Genomic DNA, 11896 nt, shown 5'->3' on the forward strand with positions numbered 1-11896 from the left:
TCTTCAAATGCATAAACTCACATGACCTGATTCCAAAACATGGCCTTTAAGGAAAGTGATTTGACATTATCACCGTCCAAAAATTGCATAAAAGCGTGAGGTCCTGTGAGATGAAGTAATGGACGGTGTCAAGTCACTTTCTTTCTTAAAGTGATTCGACGGAACACATGATCTGCTCTCGGGGGGGCGAGAGGAGAGAGACTTTCTTTTCTTCACCTTCGTGGAGGAGAGATTACCGAATTCCTTAGCGTAGACGTCATATATGAGAAGGTGTTTTCGGTCGTAGGGAATACGGGAATCTCCAGTGGGTTATCTGGACGCCTCTTTTTCTCTCCCACTATAAAAGTAAACAACAAAGCCACAATCCCCATATCTTATTTCTTGAGATTTTATCGTTTGCTCCGCGCTAGAGAGAAGAAGAAGAAGAAGAAGAGAGAAAGGGGGAGAAGGCAAAGCTAAGCATCAATCATGTCCGACCCCAAATACGCCTATCCCTATCCAGCCCAAGGCTCTCTCTCTCTCTCTCTCTCTCTCTCTCTCTCTCTCTCTCTCTCTCTCTCTCTCTCTCTTGGTGATTTCTTTTTAAGTGGTTGTAATGGGGTTTTGTTGTCTTTGGTGGTTGGTTTGTAGGGTACTACCAGGGACCGCCTGTTATGGCACCTCCCCAGTACGCAGCGCCGCCTCCACAGAGCAGCAACCGAGGGTTTCTTGAAGGATGGTATGTCCCCCTATTCGTAGACTGACCTTTTTCGCGTTTCCCTCTTGGGACGCTTTGATTCTTTGTCCAAGGCTCTGTTTTGTTCCATGGTTGCTGATTAATTTTCGTTTGCTTTCTTTGGCCAGTCTCGCGGCTCTGTGTTGCTGCTGTTTGATCGACGAGTGCTGCTGCGATCCTTCCATCATATTCGTGAGCTGATGCTTTGATTGGACTACCATTGTGGTGGCTTCATTTTTTTTTTCTGTTTTTGCTTCTTTTTTAGCTCTTCCTCTGTGTGCTGTGAATGGATTTGTGATGGGTTTAGACTCTAAGTATATAATCAATCCCATATAATACTACTATATGTGTTGATTTGCATCTCTCTCTCTCTCTCTCTCTCTCTCTCTCTCTCTCTCTCTCTCTCTCTCTCTCTCTCTCTCTTCCAAAGCTGGAAATAATTAGGGTTTGAAATCTAGACCTATTCAGCCAAGCTCAAGCCGACTCATTTGTATGAAAAATTACATTGTTCCCTGGGAAACCGGATTCCATAGGATTTGAACTCTAAACCTATTGCTTGCCAACCAAACACTTGGGTTATTTATTTTATATAACGGTGTACCATGTCGTGTGGGGACGAAGCAAAGCACGTAAATTGTGTAGGCTTTGATACACGTTTGTTGGTGCTAATGGTCCAAACAAAGCCCCAGCAGTGTTAGAAGTTCTGACCCCCACGTGATGTTCAGGTAGTTTGATTTGAGACAACAAGCGGTTCTTTTTGCAGCGTAGGAGAGCCTGGCCCTGAACAATTAATGACGCTGCTCTCTCGGGTTGTTCTGGAACTCAGAAATCACGTTCTTTGTGGTGGCTCCCACGATTCCTATTCGAGTTTGTCGGTCCTGAAGAAGCTAGGTTGTCCACAAGTCGCTGTTGTCGGGGCTCCACGCATTCGATACAAGCAATGGATGCATGGAACACTTGGAACACAATGTCTCATGCATGTATTCATGTGGTAGGGCACGTTTCACCCCCCTCCTTGTAACATAACACCTTAATCAGGGACTTTGTGAGTTCAAGTCCCATTGGTATTATTTTTCAGAAGCCGCACAAGAAGATTATGGTTAAATTATTTTTTAACAAAGATCATCATTTATAAAATATGAATATAATGATTACATGAATATTTAATAATAAAAAATAAAATTAACCTATACTTTATTGTAAAGATGAGTAATTGATCACGTTTTACTTATGTACCGTTGTAATTATGCAATAGGTGAATCTACAATTCAGTCAAGAATATTTATAGTGAATAAATGACTTTAACTTACAACTGTAGTGAGCTTTAAGCCCTTAATCTAAGTTTAGTTTTTGATGCATTATACAATGTTTGTATGTTTTAAATTTTTTTTCTTAACTCACTTATTCATATAAGATTATAACACTAGGTTGATTATACCGGTTATAATCATCTGTGGGTGTAGCAACCTACGTAGAATACTTTAATTCTACATTATTGGCTAGATTATTAATTATACACTCTCGGTGATGCCTAGATCATCAGGCACTACAGTGAAACAAAAAGAAAAAATAAATCGGTAGCTAATCGGGAAGTTGGACTCAAAATTAGTATAATTCATATTACATACTAACCATAATGACTTTCAACCATCAATGGTTGTTTAAAGTCTCAGACACTGTGTGAATATAACTCTAAGTCATATTTTAAGTTCATTACATTGAACTTTACTCGCAAGCTCATGTTTCACTCATTCTTTTACGAGTGCTATCCTAAAATAATTATGACAGATTTTGCTTTTAATCTCAGAATGATATTAGGATTCATACTCTTTATCATTCTAAGCATGCAACGAGGTACAGTCTCTATGTTGTTAAATCGCCGGCGACTCACTCTCTATGGTGGTGGCACTCTTGTCATTAATCAGGTAGTCATTTTCACATGTTGCCACTTTCGAGATTTAAGGAGTTAAACATGTTAATCTCAATATAAAATTTAAATGACATGACAAGATTCAAGAAACCAAAGATTAATCACAAACTCATCACAATGTGTGTTATTCATATATTATAACATAGATATGTTATCATAAAACAATCTTTTTCTAATATTCATGATATATCATGACTAGTATGTGCATATAGTCATCTTATTGCAATAAACTCATGCATGGTTATTCGATACATGTCATGTTCATACTCAAGAGCTACATTTCTAAACATGTTAATATACAACAACAATAATACCATGCAACACAATATGGTTTGTTCACAACTAAGATTACTTATAATATATCTTACCTCGAATATTAATGATGTACTTCAGTCACAATCGAGTCTCAAATAGCTCTAATAATAGAATCAAATCATCACACAAGCATGTTCATATTAATATATATACATTTTTTATATTTTTTATAAAATTGTCAAAATATATTTCTCGAGTTGACTCATCCGACCTCAATTTTATATTTTTTATTTGACCAAAACTATAGAGTAAAAAGATTTCTCTTCACGATACGAGTCTAATACACCAAACATCACTCAATTATGAGTTTGAAGTATAAAGTTATGCTCATTTTACTTAATCAAATATTAGGTATACACAAGGATAATTTGGTTTTTTAAATTCTTATGATTTGACCTGACTCATCCTAGGTCAAAACAGGTTCAGTTTGAGTTTAGAGTACTAGGTTTACTCAACCTAGTCTCGATCCATTTAGGTTTTGTTTAAAAACTCAATTGAATGTTCAAAATTCATAATTAATCACAAACTGGATCCAGATCTAATTTTGATTTGTATCCAAAACTATCAGACTGGATTCAAACCCAATTTTGATTTGGATCTAGAATTGATCTATCTAGATATGAGTTGGATCTAGATTTAGCTCTTATTTGGATCTAAAACTGACAAATTAGATCCAGACCTAGTTATGATCTAGTTCTAGAACTCATTCACCCAATTGGATCCAGATTCAATTCTGATATGGATCCAACACTAATCTAAATCAGATCCAGTTTTGATCTGGATCTAGATTTGTTAGACATGATTCAGACCTAATTTTTTTATCTGGATCTAGTTTAACTTAGATTGGTCAAGATTGATTGGATCAAATTGGACCCAGATCTGGTCTGGTCGAGATCCAAGCAGGGAACTCAGACCATGTCAGACCCGACTCGGTTCGATTTAGTCAATTGAGTCGAGTCTGAAATAGTTGACCAGACTCAATTTGGATTGAATTGGACCAAGTCAATCTTGGTCAGACCCGACCCGATCTGGGTTCACACCCAAATCGGTTCAGTCTGACTGAGTCGGTCTGATTCGGTACGACTGAGTGGGACCGGTTCAGTCGACCCTTTTTTTTTACTTGGTTTGGTCTGGGTGAGACCCAAACCACCTGATTCACTCTAGGTGCGACCCAAATCGCCTGGTTCAGTCTGGGTTGCACCCAGACTCACCCAAGGCTCGGTAGTTGGGTATAAGGCAGAAGGGGCACAATCCCTTCCTAACTTTCCTCCTCTCTGAGGCAGAGGTTGTCGGCAACCTCTAGTTGGGTTGTCGGCAACCTCTAATTGTCGACCCTCTGCTTCTCTCTCTTCGCAACAAGGTCGACAGCCATGGTTGTCGGCCTTCTAAATGAATGAAAAAAGGGGAGGACGAAAAAAGAATGTGTACCTACGGTGGTCACTGGCAGCGTGCTCCGGTAAGCCTCTCCTACTCCCTCTGCAACTCTCTTTCTTGTTTTTTTCTCATACTCTCGTATCGAGGGGGGGCAAGAGGGTGCACCGTGACGATAACCCTCACCCTCTGCACGTTGTTCATGGGGGGTGAGGTTTATCCCCCCCCCTTCGTGGTAGTTGAGGGAGATGGTTGGGGAACCGTCTTCCTCTTTTGTTGGCCCTCCATTTTTTATTTACCTTTTCCCAATCGACGAATTTGTCGAGTGGTTTTACAATTCTACCCTCTTTGAAAGAAGATTTGTCCTAAATCTTACTTATAAACAATTATAAAAATTATGTATAGATGTTTGATTCACACTCTCATGTGACCTCATTTTTGTTGTAATGACCTCATCTGACAAATACTAACAATATATCTTTGTTTTGCAGCTTATGCATTTTCACATTTAAGATTTTTATGGGTTTCTCACTTATGCTCAAGTCGTTTTGGATTTTCAATACTGACTCGATTGCATCCAATATATGGGAGGAATCAGGCTTATACTTCTATAACATAGAAATTTTAAAAATCTTATGAATTCTGGATAAGGAAAATGGCAAAGTCAATCGGTACACTGTCTGACCAACTCTCACGAGTATCTCAAAGGATCTAATATTGGACTCAATTTTCTCTTCCAACTAAAACATGTTACCCTCTTAAAGCGAGATATCTTCAAGAATACATGATCTTCTTGCTCAAATTCTAACTCACGACGTCTCTGATCCGCATGACTTTTTTGTCGACTTTGCACTGTCAGTAGACGCTTCTGAATGAATCTGACTTGGTGATGCAGAACATTCTGAAGATCTGAGCTTTGAAGATGAATTGGATCCAAATCCAATTCTTATGATCCACTCCAGGATGCAATCCGAGGCAGATCCAATCGTGCAAGACTATTCGGGTCCAATTGGATCTCTGCCAACCCAAACCCATTTTGATTATCATGTTTCAATTTCTGAGATATTTTTCATCTTTCTCAGCGATTGTATTTTTATTATTTCGATTCCATTTTGGCATGTGAGGAATTGCATTAAACATGTTTTTTATTTTTTATTTTATTTTTATTTTTATTTTTATTTTATTTTATTTTTTTAAGAGTCAGATTCTACGGATCCGGATAGTTCTGGTATCCTGTAGGATCTTTTTGTGGTACTAGAGAGTGTATGGGGTCCAAGTGTAGTTTTTATTCTTTTTGCAAATTCGCTTTTCTTTTGTGTTGGTGCAGGATTCAGTTCGTAGCCTATTTGGATCTGGATCATGAACCGTCTTTATGAGAGGGGGTCCTAGGTGGCACCACCTTGGTGTGGTCCATCTTGGACCTCATTCGAATTTTGTTGACCAACCCAGAGTCAAAAAGTGGGTTGTTGGAGGTTTAATAGCTCTTGGCAAAAACGAGGCCTTGCACGCTCATTTTTAGTACAAGGCTTGGGAAGGCCCATAGCCTCTTTAATGTGGCCCTTCCCAAGCACCAAGGCCTTTGATTAGAGGAGGTCGGCCAAGGCAATGGGGGGCTTCTTCTTCATTTGAAAAATTATGAGTTTTGGTGTGGCTGGAATTTTTCTTGTGTGGATATTTTTGTGGAAGGTTGCTTGGAGAAGAAGGTGAAACCGTATATCACCTTGTGAGGGTGGATGTGATAGCTTGTTCGTGGTGGTTGAAATCCATTCCTACGGTTCGAGGTTCATTTGTGGCATCGGTTGCTTCCCAACGGCGGCCATTATCATCTCCAATCCAAATATTATCCTTGGTTTCTTCATTCTAGTCTTTTACTATTTTTATTCGCATTCGTTTTGTGATTGTTCTAGATTTACCGTTGTTAAATTGTATTGGATCATTAGAGAGTTTTGAATACATGCTTAGAAGAGTTTTATGTTAGGAGTTGTCTTATTTGATCTTTATTTATTTCGGGTTATTGTTGTGTGTGAATGAACTCGGATCCCTTTCAAAAGACCAAAACGTTGTTATGAGTTAACATGTAGCATTGATCTTGGGAAGGGAGAATGCTCTTGTAATGAGTAACAAGTGAGTGAGATTTTATGTGAACATGCAATTGCATGCATTCTACATGAGGGCAAGCTACCAAAAGATTATTGTAGCAAATACTTTAAAGTTGATTCGTATATAATTGCATGTCATACATTCGCATTTTTTTCAATGGCGAATAATGCCATACACAACCCTCCAATGACTCTTATTTCAGCCTATCCACTAAAGGTGATGTGTAAACAAAGGCAACCTAAGGTGAAAAGATGGAAAACAACACGAAAGGATATTATGTCACACAAGCGTAGTATATATGGTGAGATTGGTCACAATAAGCAAAAGTACACATAACAATATGTTTGAATACTTTCTTTTGTTAAATGTTTGTGTGTTTGTGTGTGTATTTATTAAGAATTGTCGAATGAACTTTTTCTATATATTTATCTAGTTTTTTAATGAATAACTCTAATGTCTTTATTAAGAGTTAATAAATTTACTGCTTCTATGTCTTCTATGTATATCTTAGGTCTTTCACGATGGAAGATGTTGAGCGGATATGATATAGATAAAGCACCTAAAAGGAAACATGGCAGAAAAAAGGTTACAGTCAAACAACCATCTGTGAACACACAACCGATTTTGGTAAGATGTATAAGAAAACAAGTGTGTTTATACATTTATTTGTAATTTATCATAAAAACAACTTAATGAGAACCAACCAGCGTAGCAACCAAAAGCAGCCCAGTCCTGCCTCCCGAAACAGTTAAAAAAATTTTTAAAAGCCCAGTCCTAGCCCAGCCCTGATTCCATATGAAATAGATTTTTATCCATTTTTTTAGCCCAGTCCTGACTGCAGCAAATAGTTTGATATGTCCATATGAAATAGATTTTTATTAATAATTGTAGCCATTTTTTATTTTATCTCAAAAAAAAATTTAGGTGGCGCTGCCCCCGAACCTCCGACTATCACACCAAATTTTTTTTTTTGCTACACTCCTGTTTGCCCCCCCCCACACACACACACACACACATGAATCCTAGCTACGCCACTGCAGAGTACGAGTATACATTTGATATGGAGATATTGTTGACAAATGATGTAAGTATTAGGTTTGCATGCTTGTTTGTTTGTTTGTTTTTTTGTTTGTATGTATGTATACAATGATTTAAATCTAACATAATGCATCACAAATGTTGTTTATGTAACATCTAGAAAGGTTCATAACTAGAATTGAACGCATTCATGAGTGAGAGTGGTTACCAGGGAAGGAAGTAGCAAAGACCATTTACCGAAAATGTGTGATGTGAAACTACAATCAAAAAACATGTAAAGGTAAGGATATTTCCAACACATATTTGTGAATATCAGACATATTTGTGAATATCATACACACATTTGCGAATGTAAAACCCGAAAATTTTTATTATAAAATATTTCAAATTATGCAATTTGGGCCTAGATCCACATTACGGATCTAGGACCCATAAAGGGGGTAATTAGGATTTATTGATTTAAATCTCGATTTAATGATAATAATAAATAAATAAAAATTTTAACTTTTAAAAATAAATTAATTCGAGGATCCACTTGGATCCAACTTACGGATCCATATTGATGGGGGTTGAAATTTTATTAAATTAAAATTTTATAAAATTTTATTTTTAAAACCTATCCGAGGATCCACAGTTGGATCCATTCGGATCCAACTTGTGGATCCATATTTTGATTTGGGGTCGGGTCTCGGGTCCGGACTCGAGCCGCGCCCCATGTATCAGCCTTTAAAAAAAAAAGAAAAAAAGGAGGCAACCCGATAAGGGTTGCCCGATAAAACCTAACAGGAAAAAGGAAAGGGGGGAAGGGGGGGTTACGCAGGGCGTAACCGATCGACCTCCCCCCCCCCCCCCCCCCCCCCCCCCCCTTCCCCATCTCGGCTAAGAAGGAGGGGGCTTGGGGCTGATAAAGGGGGGAGTGGAGAGGGGGTCTCGCCCTCTTCACTCAGTCCCCCATCTCTCTCTCCCTCGTCTCCCTCTCTGTCTGCGTGCGCATCGGAGGAATAGGGCACGCCTGGAAAAAAAAAGTTGCGGCAACCCACAGCCACCGCAGCTCCAACGAGCACCTCTCTTCACGGCAGCAGTGTGGAGCGACACCAGCCGACCGTGCATACGCGCCTCCAGCCTCCGATCACCAGAAAGATCGCCGGAAAACCAGCGAAATAGGTACGGTGCTTCTTGGATTTCGGGTGAGGGATCGAATATAGGTTCGACTCCATATGGGGGTTTGAGGGTAGGATTTGGGGTTTACATCAACCCTAAACCTAAAACCCCAAATCGGTGATTTGGGGGTTTCGGATCTTTCCAGGTAAGGGGTATTTTTCCTTTGTTTTTGGCTGGATTGGATATAAGTTATCTCCTAAACTTAGTTCAGATTTAATATAGTTATTTTATTTGGGTGGATGTCAATATGTGAACCTACGATTCCTTCTCTTGATTTGGAATTGAGGCATGATATATGTTAAATTCTGTTTGGGGATATCATTCTGGGTGCTGTGCACCTTTTGAACCGGGCCATAGCAGGCTCAGCTAACCCAGTTAGCTGGGAGCTGGCCTGTAACTCGATTGGAAAAAAAAAAAAAGACCCAAGGATTTCGGCTTGTGTAGATCTCTTCCTAGCTGTGTTATTAATTCTTGTAATGACATACTGTCAGATTCGCTCGTCGTTTGGTTTTGGTACATTTGTGTGTTAACATAATCTTTCTCTGAGATATCCTTGTAATCTTTGTTTGCCGTTATAGTAGTAACTTTTATTACGGTTGTTTCTTTTCCACTAACCATTCAAAATTCTGTTTCTGGAGGTGTATTTGGATTTTCTCTCAATGATCTAGACTATTTTGTATGTGGCTTGAAATAGCGTACCGATTTCTGTATTTCATTTAGAGCAGTTCCCTCTTCTTCTTTTTCTCCATCATATTCCTTGAGGCCTTGTGGCAAGTGATTTCTGGTTTTATGTGGTAAATTGTGTAAATATGTCTAGATTTAAGGCAGATTGTATTTGCAGATGCTGGTCAAATATTTTATCATAATCTTTTGATTCAGTAATTTAGTTCTGAGGATCAACTCGTGTAGAAAGTGATCAGTTTTCTTATTACCAGGATTGCTTGGTTTGGATTTAGCCGCAAGATAGCATCCTATTATTGAATATTCTGAGAACTGGGGTCATCCCTGTTCATACAGTAGGTTAGGTGTATAAAATTAGCATGTAGTATTAGAAAGAATCGAATATCCTGGCCGAATGAATAATTGTCATCTGTATCTATCTAATGTAATTAAGTCAGAACTGTTTACCTTTACACTACTATAATGCTTCGGGCGTATTGAAATTTTGTTGAGCAAATGAAACCTTAATGGTCAAAGAACTATATAAATATATATTCATTTAGGTCAGGGATTTATTAAGACTGTAAGAGGAAAAGTTTTTGAAATTAACTGCACATGGTATTGGGTAATCAAATGCATATTGTACTACTTTTCTCTTGTATTCAAAACCCTGCTATGATGCATGTCTTACTGTTTCAAATGTATGAATGAGCCTTACGCTTGAAAGATTAGTTGCCTAGTAAAATACTTGCATTCTGAAATAGTTTGTGACTGCATAAATGTGTAAATTCTGGAATATGTGTGGGTATTGAGGAAGGGGTATATAACCATGCTCTTAAAACTTTTGTAATCGGTACGACATACTCTCTAAGGAATCAATGGGCTGTAATTCTCTAATTGCTTATGAGAAATTTAGACACATGCCTTGCCGAATGGACAAGATGGATTAGATACCCGAGGCGGGTATTTGGAGCTGATAATTTATGCACATTGAAAGATAAATCTAAAGATAAATTTAAACTTAATGGTTGTGTGCTTACGGGTTTAAAGGTACCGGGGCATCGGTGTTTGTGCTGTAGAATTTGTAACATGGGAAATAGTTGATTTTTGTTAAAATGTATTGCTTTGGTACAAGTGTATACATGCTAAGAATGTGAGCATGATCCAGTTATTAATAATTCTTCTTGAAATGGTACATGTACACTCATACACTTAAAGAAACCATGAATTTGGTCAATGCCCATATGTGATGTAGGTAACACTCACATAGGGGAAATGCATATGAATGAGTAATGGCATGCATATATATATATATATATATATATATATATATATATATATATATATATATATATATATATATATATATATATATATATATATATATATATATATATATATATATATGTGGGTTTATGATTTTCATAAGTGCACATGCTTTTGGCACTTTGGCCTAGGGTTATGAATGAAACACTAATTTGGTTTTATTATGTGATGCACTGATGGCCTAAATGGGACCATCATCGGCCTGGAGAGTCGTGGGTGTGGTTTTCTTTTATTTATGTTTCTAAATGCATCACTTAAACCACATAAGATGGTTTGGCACATTACTACACTGTTCTAGTGGTTGATACGGGCTGGAGTCCCGAATGGGTCCCCGCAAGAGAGGATGCGAGTTTTTCACTTTACTTTTGCATATGTATGGCAAACTTAAAGAAATGGACTTAATTAAAAATATAATGAATAAGAACAGTGTAATATACATTCTGGGATATCTCATCTGGAGTATGAGAATCTTGGATATCCGGTCTGGGGGACACCATGAGGATACAAAAACTCCGTGTGTGTGAATTTGGTCCCCTGAACCCGATATTGAGGTTCTTTCTCCTGGCCACGGTTTTAGGGAGAGTCCGCCACTTTACCCGGGCGTGGTGTGTTAGTCACAGCTGTGAGTTTATGGTACCAAGAAAGTGGCACTTGTGGGCGTGGGGTGTCCCTTGTATCCCCGACATTAGATGTGGAGGTCTAATGTTCCGATGGATGGTGTTGTTTCCTGATATCGGTCGAGGGCTAGGTTGGAACCCAGTAATAAAATACAAATTGTGTGGTAAGCTACCCTGGGAACCTACTTGACCTCGGGGTTTGTACCCGTTTGGTGTATCCGCAGGTCACGGTAATTAAAAAGAGGAACTTAAAGATGTGTGCATTTAATAGGGCATGCATATGAAAAGATGGAACTTAAATAAAAGATAACAAAAAAGGAAATCATGCATTGCACATAATCATGCATTTTTCTGTTATACATTAGATCATGCATGTTGAACCATTCTTGATACCATAACATGATTGATTAGTAACATATGATTTACTTTGTGAAATCATGCTGCAAGGTTTGATTATTTAGTTCATGATATATGACACTGCTTTACTGTTCTTGACTGGTGAGTATATGCAATTATTGTTAGTTATAGATATTTGAATGTTGCAAATTTTATATCTGCACTCACTCAAATCACGGCATGAAATCTTATCCATGTTCTTTATCTCACCTGATTTCTTTAGAAGTAGTTGTGCTCAGAATTTCGGTTCTGACACCCTACTTTGTT

At 38.1% G+C, this 11896-nt stretch overlaps 1 long non-coding RNA gene across 1 annotated transcript; it reads left to right on the forward strand.

The window, feature by feature from the left end:
• The first annotated feature begins 579 nt into the window (after positions 1-579).
• Positions 580-1059, forward strand: LOC149835429 (uncharacterized). The gene is made up of 2 exons (XR_016432624.1): positions 580-718; positions 844-1059. It is a non-coding gene; the product is annotated as an uncharacterized LOC149835429 (long non-coding RNA).
• The last annotated feature ends 10837 nt before the right edge of the window (positions 1060-11896 follow it).

Source organism: Nuphar pumila, chromosome 6 (genome assembly GCF_984573655.1).
Source record: "Nuphar pumila chromosome 6, dmNupPumi1.hap1.1, whole genome shotgun sequence".
NCBI lineage: Eukaryota > Viridiplantae > Streptophyta > Magnoliopsida > Nymphaeales > Nymphaeaceae > Nuphar > Nuphar pumila.